This window comes from Myotis yumanensis, unplaced genomic scaffold, assembly GCF_028538775.1.
Source record: "Myotis yumanensis isolate MYYU_CA2020_CCGP unplaced genomic scaffold, mMyoYum1.0.hap1 SCAF_5, whole genome shotgun sequence".
In the NCBI taxonomy this organism is placed as follows: Eukaryota; Metazoa; Chordata; class Mammalia; order Chiroptera; family Vespertilionidae; genus Myotis; species Myotis yumanensis.
Window position 1 is genome coordinate 55771710 of NW_027223756.1, and position 15487 is coordinate 55787196.

Genomic DNA, 15487 nt, shown 5'->3' on the forward strand with positions numbered 1-15487 from the left:
CAGTAGCAACACAGGGGACCGCTTCCCTCACTTGACTTGGCTCTTTGGGGATTTTACTAACATTTAAAAATTCAAACTATGGGGAGGAGGGGGAAGAGGCGGGGTGGCGAAGGCGCCAGTAGCCGAGGTCAAACCTTTGGGAAGGGAGGAATCTAGACCCTCCCTGCCGTGCAGCGGTCTGACTGCTCCGCTCGCGGGTTTATTGTCCTGTGCGGGTGTGAGTGCAGGAAGGAGTGTGGCTCCCGAAGGGCCAGCCCCCAAGGGCGAGTTGTCCTCCATTCCGCAGGGGTGTAAGTTTCAGTGGAAACTTTCCCGTAGAGGCTCCTCCTCTTTCACCTTGGAAACAGGCACCTGGCGCCGCGTGTGGGGCGGGAGGGGCGGGGCCGGGCCGGGGCCGGGGCGGGGCCAGCGCGCTCCCAGCCCGGAGTGGCAGGTGGGGCCCCGCCCTGGCCCGGTCCGCCCGCCCGCCCTCCCCAAGGGTTCGCAGCGGAGGGGGCGGGGGCGAGTGTGGGCCCGTGTGGCTCAGCCACCCACTGGTGATCCGTAGAAAAGTTGCCCTCGGACCTGCCCCAGCCTCCTGCTTCCTTCCCCTGGCCCTGCTGGTGAGTTGGAGTCGGGCGGGGAGGAGCCGGGCAGAGACCTGCGAGGTCTCCGGTGAGGCGCCGGCTTCCCTTCCCGGTGGGAATCGGCACCCGGGGAGGCGCCGGGTCCGCGTCCTCAGGACCGGGAACAAACTTTCTGGATCGTCCCGGGACACTTGTCGGGCCAGCCCAGCACCGCGCGGGGAGGAGGAGCCAGGCCAGGGGGACAGGTACGTGTACGTGGCACGCTGCCGTGTGAGTGGCACTTGAGGGATTCTTTTAGTTCAGGGGGTTAAGGGAAGGGGGCGCAGGAGTGTCCCTTTCCTGCATCTCCCCTCCTCCCCCCGCTGGGCTGGAGGAACAGGTATTGGGGCGGGGGTTGGAGGGTGTGGGGGCACCCAGGGAAAGTATCCCTAACAAGATTCGGGGTTGGCCAAGCACAGCGGGGAGGAGGTGGCTCCCAGAGCTGTGGGACTTGGCGTTACTCAGTGATAACCCTGGGGGAGACAGAGCGAGGTTGTTTTGACGGAGAAAGATGTCATCAGGGCTCTACCCCTTTCCCTGATCCCTGGGGCCCGGGAGCTGGATCCTACGGGAGGAACAGGCAAAGGCATAGAAATCTAGGGCTCAGTTTCCCTCTCCAAACCTCCCGGCTTACACTAGAGACAGAGGCGGCGCCACGTTGAGGTTTGCAGCACTTGACTGGTGTAAGGACCTGCTTGTTGGGTGGCTGTTGCTCAACTTCATAAGTTCTCAAATGAACCTGCGTTTAAGTCATGTCTGTTGTTATCGGTGGTGTGTGTGTGTGTGTGTGTGTGTGTCCCGCCTCCACCTCAACAAAGCTCCCTTGTTAACCCCACTAGGGAGTGGAACTGGCTGCTGTCCTAACCCAGGCAAGCCAGAGCGCCAGAGCAAGGTGTTGGTGGCAGCAGTAGCAGCCCTGTTTGCTAGGGGCATTGGGAATCCTGTGAGCAGACCTGATGAATTAGCCCAGCTCTGTCCCACCAACCTGGATCCATGCATTCTTAGCAGATCTGGCCTCCACCTTTCAGCAGGTGCTGAAGCCTCAGCTATCTAGGGACGTGCACAATTCCACATGGAGAGAAGGAGCCCCAATCAGAGGACAGACAGCCCTGAGGAATAGTAGCAAACAGTGTATACCTATTGTTGCTTCCCTATAAATCTGATCTACTCCCTGACTTCTCTGAAAGGGTCCTGCTATCAAATTAATCTCATTAGGAAGTCAGCTGCTCTCTGCTATCATGGATAGAAGCTCTGATGAAATTATGTAGGTCATTGAAAAATAATTCCTGCTTAATCACCTTTATCCCGTTGGTTAATGAGGGAAAAGATTTCCTCTCCTTAGTGTATCTTGCCTGCTTGGCAGGATCACTTGCCTGACCCTCAAGTTTCTTGTATACCTGGCACTAAATAGGATGTTGTCTCTGAAGCTGCCCAAACCTAGTGTACTACAGCTGAAGTCCACATTTGGAGAACTTAACTGGTCTTCTCTGGACAGAATTGAGCAGGAGATTCAGGCCGTAAATTTATTCTTTAACCAGCATATTCTTGGCTTTAGATAACTTTTCAGATAATCAAAGGTTGGTTTCTTTCAGCTCCAGTTCATCCCTTTCCACAGAGCTCATAAGAATTGTGTCCATGCTTATCTTGAAATAAACTAAGTTTGGGATTCCATTTGTTATTTGTCCTATAGCTTTTGGAACAGGATAAACTGTGAGGCAGGTGGAAAAGGCAAGAGAACCCAAACATCAGTGAACCAGATTCAGGAGAAATTTAGAATAGCTGTAGCCTAATAATTTAGGCCACTAGCTTCCTTCTTGCCTCTACATAGAGACCCTATAGGTTGTACCCCTTTTCATGCAGTCCTTTTGAAGACTAGAAATGAAAGGACTGTTTTACTGCAGAGTCAGAGTAATGCATTGCTGGACAGTTCTTCATGTTAACCTCCCAAGTTTGGTTCAAAACACTTACTCTGCAGAGTTATTTCTACCATAATAGGAAGTCAATAGATAATGTCTACAAATCAAGAGGCAGATGTACACGTACATTATTAGAGAGGTAGAGGTGCATATTAGAAGAGACATAAAAAGAGTTACCTAAGGAATGACTTTTGAAATTACATTCTTATATTACTTTTAAAAAGAAAATTTGATAAGGAAACTCCCTCTCTCTGCAGATATAAAAATTGCTCTCTTGGGTCACTGCTTAGACGCTTGATCTTTATTCTGTGTAGATTTGTCTCATAGGGCAATACATAGGCCTTTAAAGAACTGGACCCTCAGATTCTCACCTTGGAACACAATTTACATCTACATCACGCTTACTCTCCGCTACTTCCAACTCTTAGTTTTTAGCCTAGGTAGGGGAACAGTGCTCAAGAGTGATCAGTAACTTTAGGGACTTCATTCATGGGGCTCTTTTAGTAAAGACAATAAGAGAAAATAACATTTCTGTAGTGCTTTATGATTAACAAAGTGCTTTGACATGTGCAATATTTCTGCATTGTGATTTAACCATTTTGTAGTGGGTCCTATTATATTCAGGCTACATGGGAGGAAAACAGATGAGATTCAGAGAAAATAAGGAACTTTTAGATGCATATTTGGCTGCTCTATGTTGTGGACTCAGACCTGAATTTAGGATTTCTGATTTAGATAAGGCCGTGTTTTAAACTTTTTCCTGCTACTTTTTGTGAAGTGTTTGGATGTAAAATGGGACCTTAATTTCTTATTAAACAGACTGTCTATATTGAAGACAGGACTGTACACCTCTATATGTGTTTGTAATATTTGTATCCTTTGCATGTCAACAATGTGGCTGCACCCAGAGAGGTAGGTGGGTTGGGTGAATAAATGCTCCCATTAGATTGAATAATGAACTTTTGGTAATGTCTAAAATTGAAAAAAATCAGGAAAGAGCAATGTAAGTGTGTGGTTTACAAATATTGAAGTAATTACTAGAAGCGACATCTTGCAGAGTTGAAGGAGCTTCTTTTGGGGAATGGAACTCAGGCTGAAGGAAAGCCAGGCAGAAGTCTGCTGTCTTGGGTAATACCTTATAACTTTATACCTTATATTTTATATTATGTACATGCATATTCTTTTAAAAAATCTTTTGGCAAGGACAGAGTAAAGGCCTGTTTTCAGAATTTTTGAATAGTAAGGGATCAGAGAGTATTTACTGTCAGTTCTTTCATTGTGCAGGTGAGGAAATTGAGATATAGGAGTTTAAGTATTTTGTCAAGGTCACATGGCTATAGAAACAAACCCTTCCCAGCACAAATTCACACTCTCTCCCCAGGCAGGTGGAAATTTTCCCTGGCTTGTAATTCCTCAGTTACCTTTCTAGTTAATTCTTTCTTCTCCTATCTAGTTTTTCCAATGTTTGTGTAGATTACAGGACTGTAGATTCAAAATTAATTTCTCATATTTTCATTATGACAATACTTCAAATATCTTTAGAATTTTTAGGCTCTGTAATTTTTTAGTTAAATTTGCAGTGACTTTTAGTTAGAATTAGAGACACCTAGACAATTTGTGTGTGATTTTTTTAGGAATTGACAGTGTTTCTCAGTTGAATTTGATAAATACTGGAATTAGGGCTCAACTTTTATCCTGAGAAGCTATGATTAACAGAAGATGCTGAAGGGGCTTTTCTAATATCCTGTGTTAGTTGCTTAATTTTAAAGTTCCGGGAATGAGGATACAGCTGTCTTCCAAAAGAGTGGTACATTCATGACATTTTAGAGCTATTATATTAAAGTTTTAACCCCTAACTTTTCCTTTTCTTTACACACAAGATTTTCTCCTACTTCCATTCCACATATATCACTAACTTAAAACTTTTTTTATGATTACATACACAATATATATTACTCAACATTCAAAGTTTTAGGAAGATGTAATCTTGAAAATTAAAGTACACTGTAATCTTATATTCTGAAGAAACTGCCAAAACTTCTCTCTCTATTAAAATATATATATTATTATTGTGAGTATTAATAATAACTGGGGTCACACTAAACAACTTTCAACTTGGTTTTTGTTTTTAACTTAATATATCTTGAAAATGTTTTCATGAATATATATATATAGCATCCTCGCTGTATATCATTGCATCACGGGTCATTAAAACAATTGCCCATTGTTAAAAATTTGTGTTGCTTCCCATTTTTCCATACTAAGAACAGTGCTTTAGAGAATATCCTTAAAGTATACTTGTGTGAGTGTTTTTTGTAGGAAAGTTTTGTGAGTCAGGGATATGAGAATGTTAACATTTTAAAATTATACTTCCTGTAATATTAAAATTACATTGATACCCTTTTTTTTCTGAATGCATAAGACTGAAGATAGAAATTCTTAATACATGATCAGACACTGAAACAAAAGGTCATAGTAGCAAAAGGCTCTGAGCTGTTAGGTAGGGCTCACCTCATTTCCTCACATTTTAGGTTCTTCCCCCAAGAGAAGACAGTAATTGATAACAGCTATAAAAATACTCTGCAGTTGTTGGATGAACTGCTAATTAGCTTTTATGGAGCATAGTTTTTTTTAAAAGAGAACACATTTTCTTAACATTATTCTAGGACATGCCATTAAGGAGTTCAGAGAATCCACTAAGCTTTGCAAAATGAACATATTTTAGCATCTCTTCTGGTATTTTTAAAGTTTACCTCTATTGAAATATTGGTAATGGGTAAATTTTAAAGTCTTTAGGCTTGTAGAAAGTGCTAGGAACTGATTTTACTCTTCTGAATGTGGAAAATGTGAAATAAGATACTTTGGCTAAATTTCATGACTCAGGCTCATTAAAGCAGGAACATTTCAGGGATTCCTGTGGTAAAGTTTTTATTTACCATCTTAGAGAGTTGATTAATATTTTTACTGAGTCTAAGCTTTGTTCATAACCAGTCAATTACAGGATTATGTTTCATTCTTCAAAATTAGTGTCTTCAGTTTTGTTTGTGTGCATGAAACTTGTACTTAAAGTTTATTCATTTTAGGTTGATTTTCTTTGTAGTACTAGTATATCAGAATGAGTATAGCTATATTTTAAAAATATAATCTTCAATAGGTCATTTAGCATGAATACTATGTACATCCTCAAAATGAAATTGTCCACATTTGTTTTATTAAATGTTTTTTATTTTATTTTTGTATGATACATTTTTAAAATAAAACTTTCGTGTGTGTGTGTGTGTGTGTGTGTGTGTGTTTATTGATTTTAGAGAGAGAGAAATGAGAGGGATAGAGAGATAGAAAACATGATCGAGAGAGAAACATCAATCAGCTGCCTCCTGCATGCCCCTTCAGGTGATTGGGTCCTCAGCCCAGGCATGTGCCCTGACAGGGAATGGAACAAATGACCTCTTGGTTCATGGGTCAACTCTCAACCACTGAGCCACACCAGTGGGGTTTAATAAAACTACTTCTTAGGACAGGTAAAATTTTACAGTTTGTACATACTCATATTTTGATCTTTTCATGGGAAGATGCAACTTACTAATGAATTATTCTTGATTATTGCCTATTCTCTATTATGGAGTCACTTTTTTGATAAATTGAATATTTTAAATCTCTCATAACAATGTGTATGTTACAAAATGTTTACACTTTTGCTTATTTTAAGCAAGATTTTTATGAAAAATCTGACAGTGAGATCTTCATTGACCTTGATTTGCTTTAGGAAACACCAAGACTACCTTATTTATCTGCTTTGTATTAAAAACTTAATGGTTGATGCAAATTTCTTATCTGCTTGATTAAGTTTGACCTTATCTGAATTCCCTCCTTGTACTTCTCCACTGTGTTACTGTTTAGGTTAGGACCTTGCATGTCCTATTTGAAAAGTAGACCCCGGAGTTGCTATACTGTAGATCAATCAGCTTGTAACTTGTGTTTAAGTATCTGTGAACTGGTTTTGTTGCTGCCTTCCTTTCTCCCCGCCCCCCCCCCCCCCCCAAAGTAATCATGTTTGCTGATGATCTACCTCTTGGTCATGTTTTAGGGTTAGTTTGTTCACCGAGGAGTGGTAATTCCTTCCCAGTGAATCACACTAGTAGGTTTGAGGAGGCTTCCTGATTCAAGTTGGACTGACTCAACCTGTTATCTTCCGACCTTCTGTCAGTATAGGCATGCCAGGAACAGGTTTTCAAGTTGGCTCTCTTTTCTACATGGATCATTTCTAAATCTGTATCCTCATTGCTGACTTTTGTAATTCTAGGCTTGTTTCTCCAGTTCCTGCTGGATAGGTCTACATTTGGATCCTGACATCAAATTAAACTATAGAATAACAAGAGTAACTCTGCATCTTAATCATCTAGGAGAATACCTTCATATTGAATAGAATCCTATACATGCTTGCTGATGATCTGCCTGTTATTATCACATGGGCAATTATAATAAAAAAATCCTCACCCAAGGATATGTTTTTATTGAATTTACAGAGAGCGGGAGAGGGAGGGAAGGTGGGAAGGAGAGAGAGAGAGAGAGAGAGAGAGAGAGAGAGAGAGAGAAAGAGAAACATAGTTGTGAGGGTGAAACATGGATTGGTTGCCTCCTGTACCTGCCCTGACCAGGGATCAAACTGCAACGTAGGTATGTGCCCTCTTCAGGAATTGAACCCAAAACCGTTTGGTGCATGGGACAGCACCCCAACCAAACTGAGTCACTGGCCAGGGCTGGGCAATTATAATTTTTAAAATCTTATTTCTTGTCCCAGTTTTTTTCTCTAATCTATTTCATACCATATGCAGTTTGACTTTATAAAGTACAACTTTGCCTATGTTGTTGATCGTGATCCTTGCTGTCTACTGGGTAATGACTCAACTCAAGGTGTGATGATTAATTTTATGTGCCAACTTGACTGGACCACGGGGTGCCCAGATATTTGGTTAACATTATTCTGAGTGTTCTGTGAGGGTATTTCTGGATGAGATTAACATTGAATCTATAGATTGAATAAAACAGATTACCTTTCCCATTGTGGGTGGGCCTCATCCAATCTATTGAAGACCAGAATTGAACAAAAAGGCTGAGTAGGGAGAATTCATTTTCTTTGCCTATCTGTCTTTGAACTAGGACATTAATCTTCTCTGCCTTTGGATTCAAACTTGGGCTTGACCTTGAACTATACTATAGGTTCTCTTGCTGGGACTTCTCAGCCTTTATAATTTCATGAGCCAATTCCTTATAAAATAAATCAGTGTCTCTGCCTCTTGTCTCTTTCTCCCTTAGGTATATATCTCCTGTTGGTCCTGTTTATCTGGAGAACCCTGACTAATATTCAGGCATCTATGATCTGCTCTCCTGTGCAGATCCTCTTCTCTGGCTTCCTGTTGATCTGTTCTCATTCCTGAGCCACACCTTACCTATTCCTTTTTCTTGATTTCTGCTGGGACTAATCCTTCCTCCTTCCAGTTATCTCAGTGAGGCACATTCTTCAAAGCCAAGTTCAGAGGCTGGGTCCTCCATCAAGCCTTTGCTGGCTGCCTTTTCCTGTGGTAATTTCCTGGTATCAGAATCTCTGTACTGCAATTATAGAAACGTAGTCATTTGCTGCCTTCTAGTGTTTTCTTTTATACATTTGTCCTTCTTCCCAACTAGATTATAAACTCCTTTAGGACCTAGTCCAAGCTCTAGATTTCCAAATCCTCCTCTGTTTTTGGTGTTGCCTTACACTTAGTAGGCGGCCAGTGAATGTTTACTGTTACATATACATTTTAAAACACCTAGATCTACCTGGGAAAGGTAAGGTAAATGTGTGGCTTGCATGCCCCCACACTTCCCCATCTTGAGCCTGTAGAAGAAATGTCTAATTTATTTCTCATAGGACCTGGAAGTCTTTATCAATGCAGTGCTCCAGGGAAACTCTGCTGGTTGTTTGGTGTTGTTGCTAGAAATGAAACCTATATGTCATTCTTGACCTAGAGCCAACTTTTTCCTAGGAAAAAAGATTGAGTCATATTTTAAGTCCTGTTGAATTAGCCCTTTCCTGAGGTGCTGGCTTGCAACTATTTTTGCTGTTATCTGCTTTGCTCTTATATCTTGTAGTTCCTTTTGCTTGGCCTCTGGCTGTGTATTTTCATATCTTCCTCTGTAAATATGCTATGTAGCACATTTGTGTCAATAATTTTGAACAAGGATGAACAGGAAGAAATTTGGAAAATTAGCTATATGTTTCTAGGCAATTTAGAGTTGTCAAATTTTATGCAAATTTCATTCAAACACAGTATGATTTTCCTGTAATTGAATGGAATTTTTGAGGAACAGCATTGGAGATCTGCCCTCATTCTGCTCTTTGGCTTATCTTTTAAGCTCAAAGTATTGCAAACCCTCTGCCCACAGTTTCCATCCTCCTTACCCTGCACTCCTGCACTTTTTTTCTAACATATTACACTTTACTTAATAGGTGTATTGTTTATTGACTGCCTCCCTGCATAAGAATAAAAAAAAAAATAGCTCCATGAAGGGCTGGGATCTTTGGCTATATTAGTATTGCCTACCTTCGACTATATATACCAACATGTAGACCAGTGCCTGACAGTCAATAAGTATTTGTTGAATTGAGTGGAAGTTTGCTAACTTGGAACCCTTCACCACCCCTCCCCCAATCCCCTTAGTTGTCTACTCTTTCTGTTATATCCTCTGAAAGGTCTCTGTTTCTTTTTTGCCTTCTTTTTACTAAAGATTGCTTCTATCCAGAGCTAGCTAGTTCTTTCAAACCATACAACTACCTGTTTCCCAGGTCCGTGTCTTTGTAATACCCTTGTCACTAACAGAAGGAATTTACAGTCCCTTGGCTGTTCATAGTTTACAAAGCACTCTGACATATATGATCTCATTTGAGGTATTCTTGAGTCCGTGACAGTGATGTATTCTTTAGGGCCTGCCATTCACCAAAGTAGGCAAGTTGGCAAAATCTTTTTCCGCCAACGATGCAACCAATCTTTATTATGTGTCAAGCACACACTCCCCTTGGCTTTGCTGTTGCCAAATTATATATAAGGACTGTGCCCCTTTGACATCTTCTGTCCTTCTCCAGAAGAGTGCCTATGTTGTATAAGGGCCTCATGCAAAGGGATAAAAAGAGAAAGGAAAAAAACAAAGAAACAGACAACCAATAACATGCATTTATGGGACACGTCAATGAAAGCTATCTAGCTAGATGCTGAACAACTATTTTTGCCTCAGTTAATTTGCTTGCAGGAACTCCATGTGAAATTGGGGACACAAACATGGAAATGGGAAGGTTGGCTAAAGGATGCAATTCATGTAGAAATGAGGGCTGGTGACCTTCAGATTCTCCACCTGGCCTCTCTCTTTGCTAAACTATGAAGACAGACCATTTTCTTCCTAAAGGCCTTCTGTTCTTGCCTCTAAGCCATGGGAGTGCTCAATAACTATTAGTGTCTAGTAATGACACAGGACTATTCCTCTGAGCAATCAAAGAGCTGTAGGCGTGCCACACATTGACAAGTACTCACAAATCTCTTTTTGCTGTTTTGAAATATCACACTCGGGGGAATTGTATACAACTTGTTCTGACAGAGTGGTCTTAAATATTCATTCCTTTTACCTATTACTTTAAGAGAAATGCCAGCATTTAGTCTTTAGGCTGCCAGTAGCAATGTTGGACAAATTGTAGCATAACTTTTTTCAAGATTCTTATTTTCATATACCTCATTTATGTATTAACATATTAATATTATTATTTTTAATGATGGAGGAACACGAACTTTGAGATTAATGGAAAGTCAAGTGTTAAACGGACGTCCTGGATCTATTGTTCTCTCTGATAATCTAATTAGCAGGTGTTTATTATTATGGGAGGCCACGTGGGCATAGTGGAAAGGGGATGACATTTGAATGAATTTATGTTCAAATCTCTGCACTACCTGTTAGTGTGGCTTCAGACAAGTAAGTTTTCTGTGATGACCCTTAGCTTCCTCATCTTAAAGTGGAGATAATAATGCCCATCTCAGGAAGTTTCTTTGAGGGTTAGATAAAATAAGAGATGTGAAGTGCTTTACATGGAAGTAATAATCCATGGTAATTGTTATTTATATACTGAGGCTCTGTTAGCCTTTTCTAGGGACTGTTGAGGGGCTTTCAAAAGGTGTGGAAAGTAGATGTCTGCAAGGCCACAAAAGATGACAACACACACAAAAATGTGATGAAGTGTTATTTGTACAGGAAGTAAGTACAAGAAACCAGAAAGGTAGAGGTCATTGTGGTCATAGTTTTCAAGAATCATGGTAGAGGTGGTGTCATAAATTGTGTCTTTTAGTTGTAAATTATAGAAGTTAAACTGTGTAGAGGGCTATGTATTGGCTTACATGGCCAAGGAGTGAGGTGAGTCTCAGAGAAACCAGACTGAGAACTTCTGTACACCAAGACTCTCTGTCTCTAAGCTCTGCTTCTCTGTCAATTTCCTCCAGAAGGCTGGGGCATGGCTGCCAGCAACCAAGGATCATCCAGAGAGAGGCTCTGACCTTCTTCCCTTAATCTAAATCTCAAAATCCCAGGAATGGCTCTGATCAGCCTCACTTGGATAACATCCTTGTACTTGTGGCCAGGGGCACACATTATCTGGTAATTGGCAATCCCATCTAGAAATACATAGTTAGGATGGGGAAGAGAAATAGTTTTTTAAAAGGATTGTGTTCTCCTCAGAATACAGGAGGGGTGTTGGACAGCAGGTGTTTGCCCTAACCGGGAAACCAATGGGTGCATGGGATGATACAACTGACCCATCCGGCCAGGGCCACGATAAATTCCTTCTTACGATCCTAAATTTTAGTCACATTTCTCGCCAAGTATGTTCATATTCACAGCTTCTGGTGATTAGAAAGTGGTATATCTTTGGGGCTATTTTTTTTCTTATCTCAGATATGATAGCTGAGATTTGCTTTTAAAATAATCCAGCAGCCAAAGCCGGTTTGGCTCAGTGGATAGAGCGTCGGCCTGCGGACTGAAAGGTCCCGGGTTCGATTCCGGTCAAGGGCACGTACCTGGGTTGCAGGCACATCCCCAGTGGGAGATGTGCAGGAGGCAGCTGATCGATGTTTCTCTCCCATCGATGTTTCTAACTATCTATCTCTCTCCCTTCCTCTCTGTAAAAAATCAATAAAATATATTTAAAAAAAAAAAAAAAAAAAAAAAAAAAAAAAAAAATAATCCAGCAGAGGCAAGGAGTGGAAATGAGAGATTCTGACTTGCTGAATTATGATTATTAATTTTGAACCAACTCATGACAGTTCATTGTATTATTCCCTCTACTTTGTATAGTTTAAAAATTTCCATCATAAAATGTAAAAACACATTTTTTAAAAAAGGGAAACTTTCACACCAAGATTCCTTAGTAATCAGTTCCTCTCAGAATCTGGAAAATACCATATTAACCCCTGCTAATATCTATACAAACCTCGCAATTTTTCTGTTCATAAAAATTAAGTATGAGACTTCTAATATCTTGGTTAATTCTTCAAGTTTTCACTATTTTTTTTAGACATTTCTGTGTGCTTCTCAAGAAAAGTAAAGTTCCTGGCTGGGTGGCTCAGGTGGTTGGGCACCCTCCTGTGCACTGAAAGGTTGCTGGTTTGATTCCCATTTGGAGCGCATGTGAGGGTTTCTGGGGGAGTGGTTGTGGGAGGCAGCCAGTCAATGTTAAGCTCTCACATAGATGTTTCACTCTTTTCCCTTTCTCTCTCTCTCAAAATCAATAAACTTAAAAAGAGAAAGAAAAAGAGAAGTAAAGGGTGAATGATAATCTCTTCACTTGGAATTCAGAAATTGTAAAATGTAAGATGACTGAGGCTTAGATGCCATAATAACTTTTTCTCTTCCTTACTAAAATATTGGTGAGTGCATGAAGTAGCATGGTTATTTTGGAGACTCATAAGCAAAGGAACTTATCATGCCATCTTTGTCAAACAGATGAAATCATGTCAACATTTTTTATTCTAGGGCCCATCTTTCAACTGTTTTTTTCATGTGATTCTAAACTGTCCACGTGAGCTGCAGCTTGGCCCATAGAGTACATTCGTTGGCATAGATCAGGAGTAATGAATATTTTTCTGCAAATTACTCTTTTAAGTTGTACTACAGTAGTATAAGGCTTGAGATTTTAATTCTTAATGCCAATGTATTTTATCCTGTTTTTTTTTTCTTTCTTAAAACCCCAAATATAATGACATTCTCGTGACTTCTCTTTCTTACCCCTGTGCCAGAAAGATTTCAAGGTATATATTTAAAAATAACCATAGGAGTCAGAGAAAGACAAGTACCACATGATTTTACTCATATGTGGAAACTAATGAACAAAATGAGTTAACAAGCAAAATAGAGATAGACTCATAGACAGAGAGCAGGCTGACACCTGTTGGTGGTGAGGGCAGGGGTCGAGTGTTGCGGGTGGAGAGACTGATCAAAAAAGAAAAAACTCATGGACACTGACGACAGTGGTAACAATGTGGTGATTGCCTTGGGGGGGCGAGGGGGTAAGGCGGAGTAGAGGGACGTGGAGGAAGGTATAGTGGGGATAAATGGTGATGAAGGGAGACTTGGCTTGGGGTGGTGAACACATAATACTGTGTGCAGATGATGTGTTGCAGAATTGTGCACCTAAAAACTATAATTTTTTAAACCAGTGTCATCCCAATAAATTAAAAAATAAACTACAGGAGGCAGAGCACAGAATTTCTCAAAGAGCATTGTACCAGAAGTATGATATTTCTCAAAATACCATTATATACCCAATTCAGGCTTAAGTGTATGTTTATAAATGATAACGACTGTCAAGATACTGTTGTAGACTATTCCAGTTACTTCACATATACTTAATATTTTAATGATTTCTTTAAGGAAGGAAAACAGAAATTCATATGCAGAATCTCTAATCAGTTTTCCAGATTCTGAGAGGAACTGATTACTAATGTCTGAGCTGTGACTTAAATTGCCAAAAGCAGCATATTTAAAAGTGTATTTTAGCCTTTAGAAGTCCGTTTATTGACATGCAGTGGCGTTACATTTTTTGCTTAGTGCTAGTGGCTTTTATATTGAATTTGTTTCTTTTGAAGTAGAAAGCTGCATTTTGTAGGGGTGGTATAAACTATAGTTGCAGAATCTCAAAATTAGACTGTCTTTTTTTAGCTCATGGAATTAGAATGTAGCTGGTACATTTGTTGTTGATATACTGGGCTGCTAAACCCCATTTCCCTCTTTTCTGTTTGTTCTGAGCTGTGGTACAAATTGGTCTGTCGATGCCAGACATAAAAGCATGTGGCCAATTTGGTACATAATTAGACTTTTTCTAATATGTTCATATAACATATAAGGCGGACTACATTGAACTTCTTATTACATTGCTATGACATTTGTAATCCAGGCTTATGGGAAAGCTGTATTTTTTTTTTTTTTGAGAGAGAGAGGGCTAGAGCTGGTATGTAGTAATATAGACATAAAAATGACTTTTCCATGTGGGTGAAGTCATTGGTGAAAGAATAAATTTAAATCTTTGCAAGCCTCTTGGCCATTCTAGTTGCTTACCAAATGGTTTATTATAAAACTTGATGGTGATTATTAAATTTCTCAGGCATTTCATCCTTTTAAAGTTGTAAAATCACCCAATTTATGTACCCTGTAATAAAGGAGAAATGTTATATGGGAATAATCAAGATAGAGGTTTACATTTCAGTTGATATAGTATTATGGTAATCTGTTCTGCATTTTTTAGTGTTTGCTTTTGTGCAAGGAAGAAATATTTACTTAGTAATATTCTTTAAGATATAGGTTCTCCGCCGAAACCGGTTTGGCTCAGTGGATAGAGCGTCGGCCTGCGGACTGAAAGGTCCCAGGTTCGATTCCGGTCAAGGGCATGTACCTGGGTTGCGGGCACATCCCCAGTGGGGAGTGTGCAGGAGGCAGCTGATCGATGTTTCTCTCTCATCGATGTTTCTAACTCTCTATCTCTCCCCCTTCCTCTCTGTAAAAAATCAATAAAATATATTTAAAAAAAAAAAAAAAGATATAGGTTCTCCTATTACCTAAGTGTAGCACAACTTTCAGGGAAACACATTTTTACATAAAATGGAATACTTAAGTTTTGTTTTTCTCTTGGCTGCTTTATTTATTTATTTATCCTCGCCTGAGGATATTCTTTTTCTAATGATTTTTTAGAGAGAGTGGAAGAGATGGGGAGAGACACACAGAGAGAAACATCAATGTGAGAAAGACACATCGATTGGTTGCGCCCCGATGTGCCCCAACCTGGGCTGGGGATTGAGCTTGAAGCCGAAGTACATGCCCATGACTGGAATCAAACCCTTGACCCTTCAGTCCTAACCACTGAGCAAAACCAGCTAGGGCTCCTTTTTCTTCTTTATATAAAAGAAGATAAATATGATACAGAAAACTGATTGAATAAAGACCCCTAATATTTGCATGATGTTTTTTGGTTTGCAAATAGTGAACAAATTGGGAACTCTTAGGCAAAACCAAATCATTATCTTTGACGCAATAATGAATATAGAATACCATTTAACCCTACTGATTTTACATCCTTGGTACCTCTCAAATCCATTCATTTATCTGTATTAACTCCACCCTCTCTACTAGATTATTAATAGTAGCTTCTTAACTGGTCTTCCTGCTTCTTCCCCGTCCACTCCCTAATTGGTTCTTCACTCTAGCCTTACTGATTGTTAAAGAATGTAGGTTTCACAGTGTCATTTTCCTTCCCCACCTTCTCATCACTCTTAAGGTAAATAGAGATCCTTAAGGTGTGCCGGGCTCTATGGAATCCAGCCCGGCTACCTGGCCAGCCTCATCTCATACCATTCTCTCACTAGCTCTCAATACTTTAGCACCACTGTCTTTCTTTCAGTT

The 15487-nt window shown here is 40.2% G+C and overlaps 1 protein-coding gene across 6 annotated transcripts in view; it reads left to right on the plus strand.

Annotated features, from left to right (window-relative positions):
• Positions 1 to 512: 512 nt before the first annotated feature.
• Positions 513 to 15487, plus strand: part of FHIP1A (FHF complex subunit HOOK interacting protein 1A) — a 211542-nt gene continuing 196567 nt past the window's right edge. For 5 of the 6 annotated variants that reach the window (XM_070415308.1, XM_070415311.1, XM_070415310.1 and 2 more), the window contains exon 1: positions 513 to 811. The gene's annotated coding sequence lies outside the window, so the exon portion shown is untranslated. The remainder of the gene's footprint in view (positions 812 to 15487) is intronic. The other variant, XM_070415309.1, reaches the window with a different exon arrangement.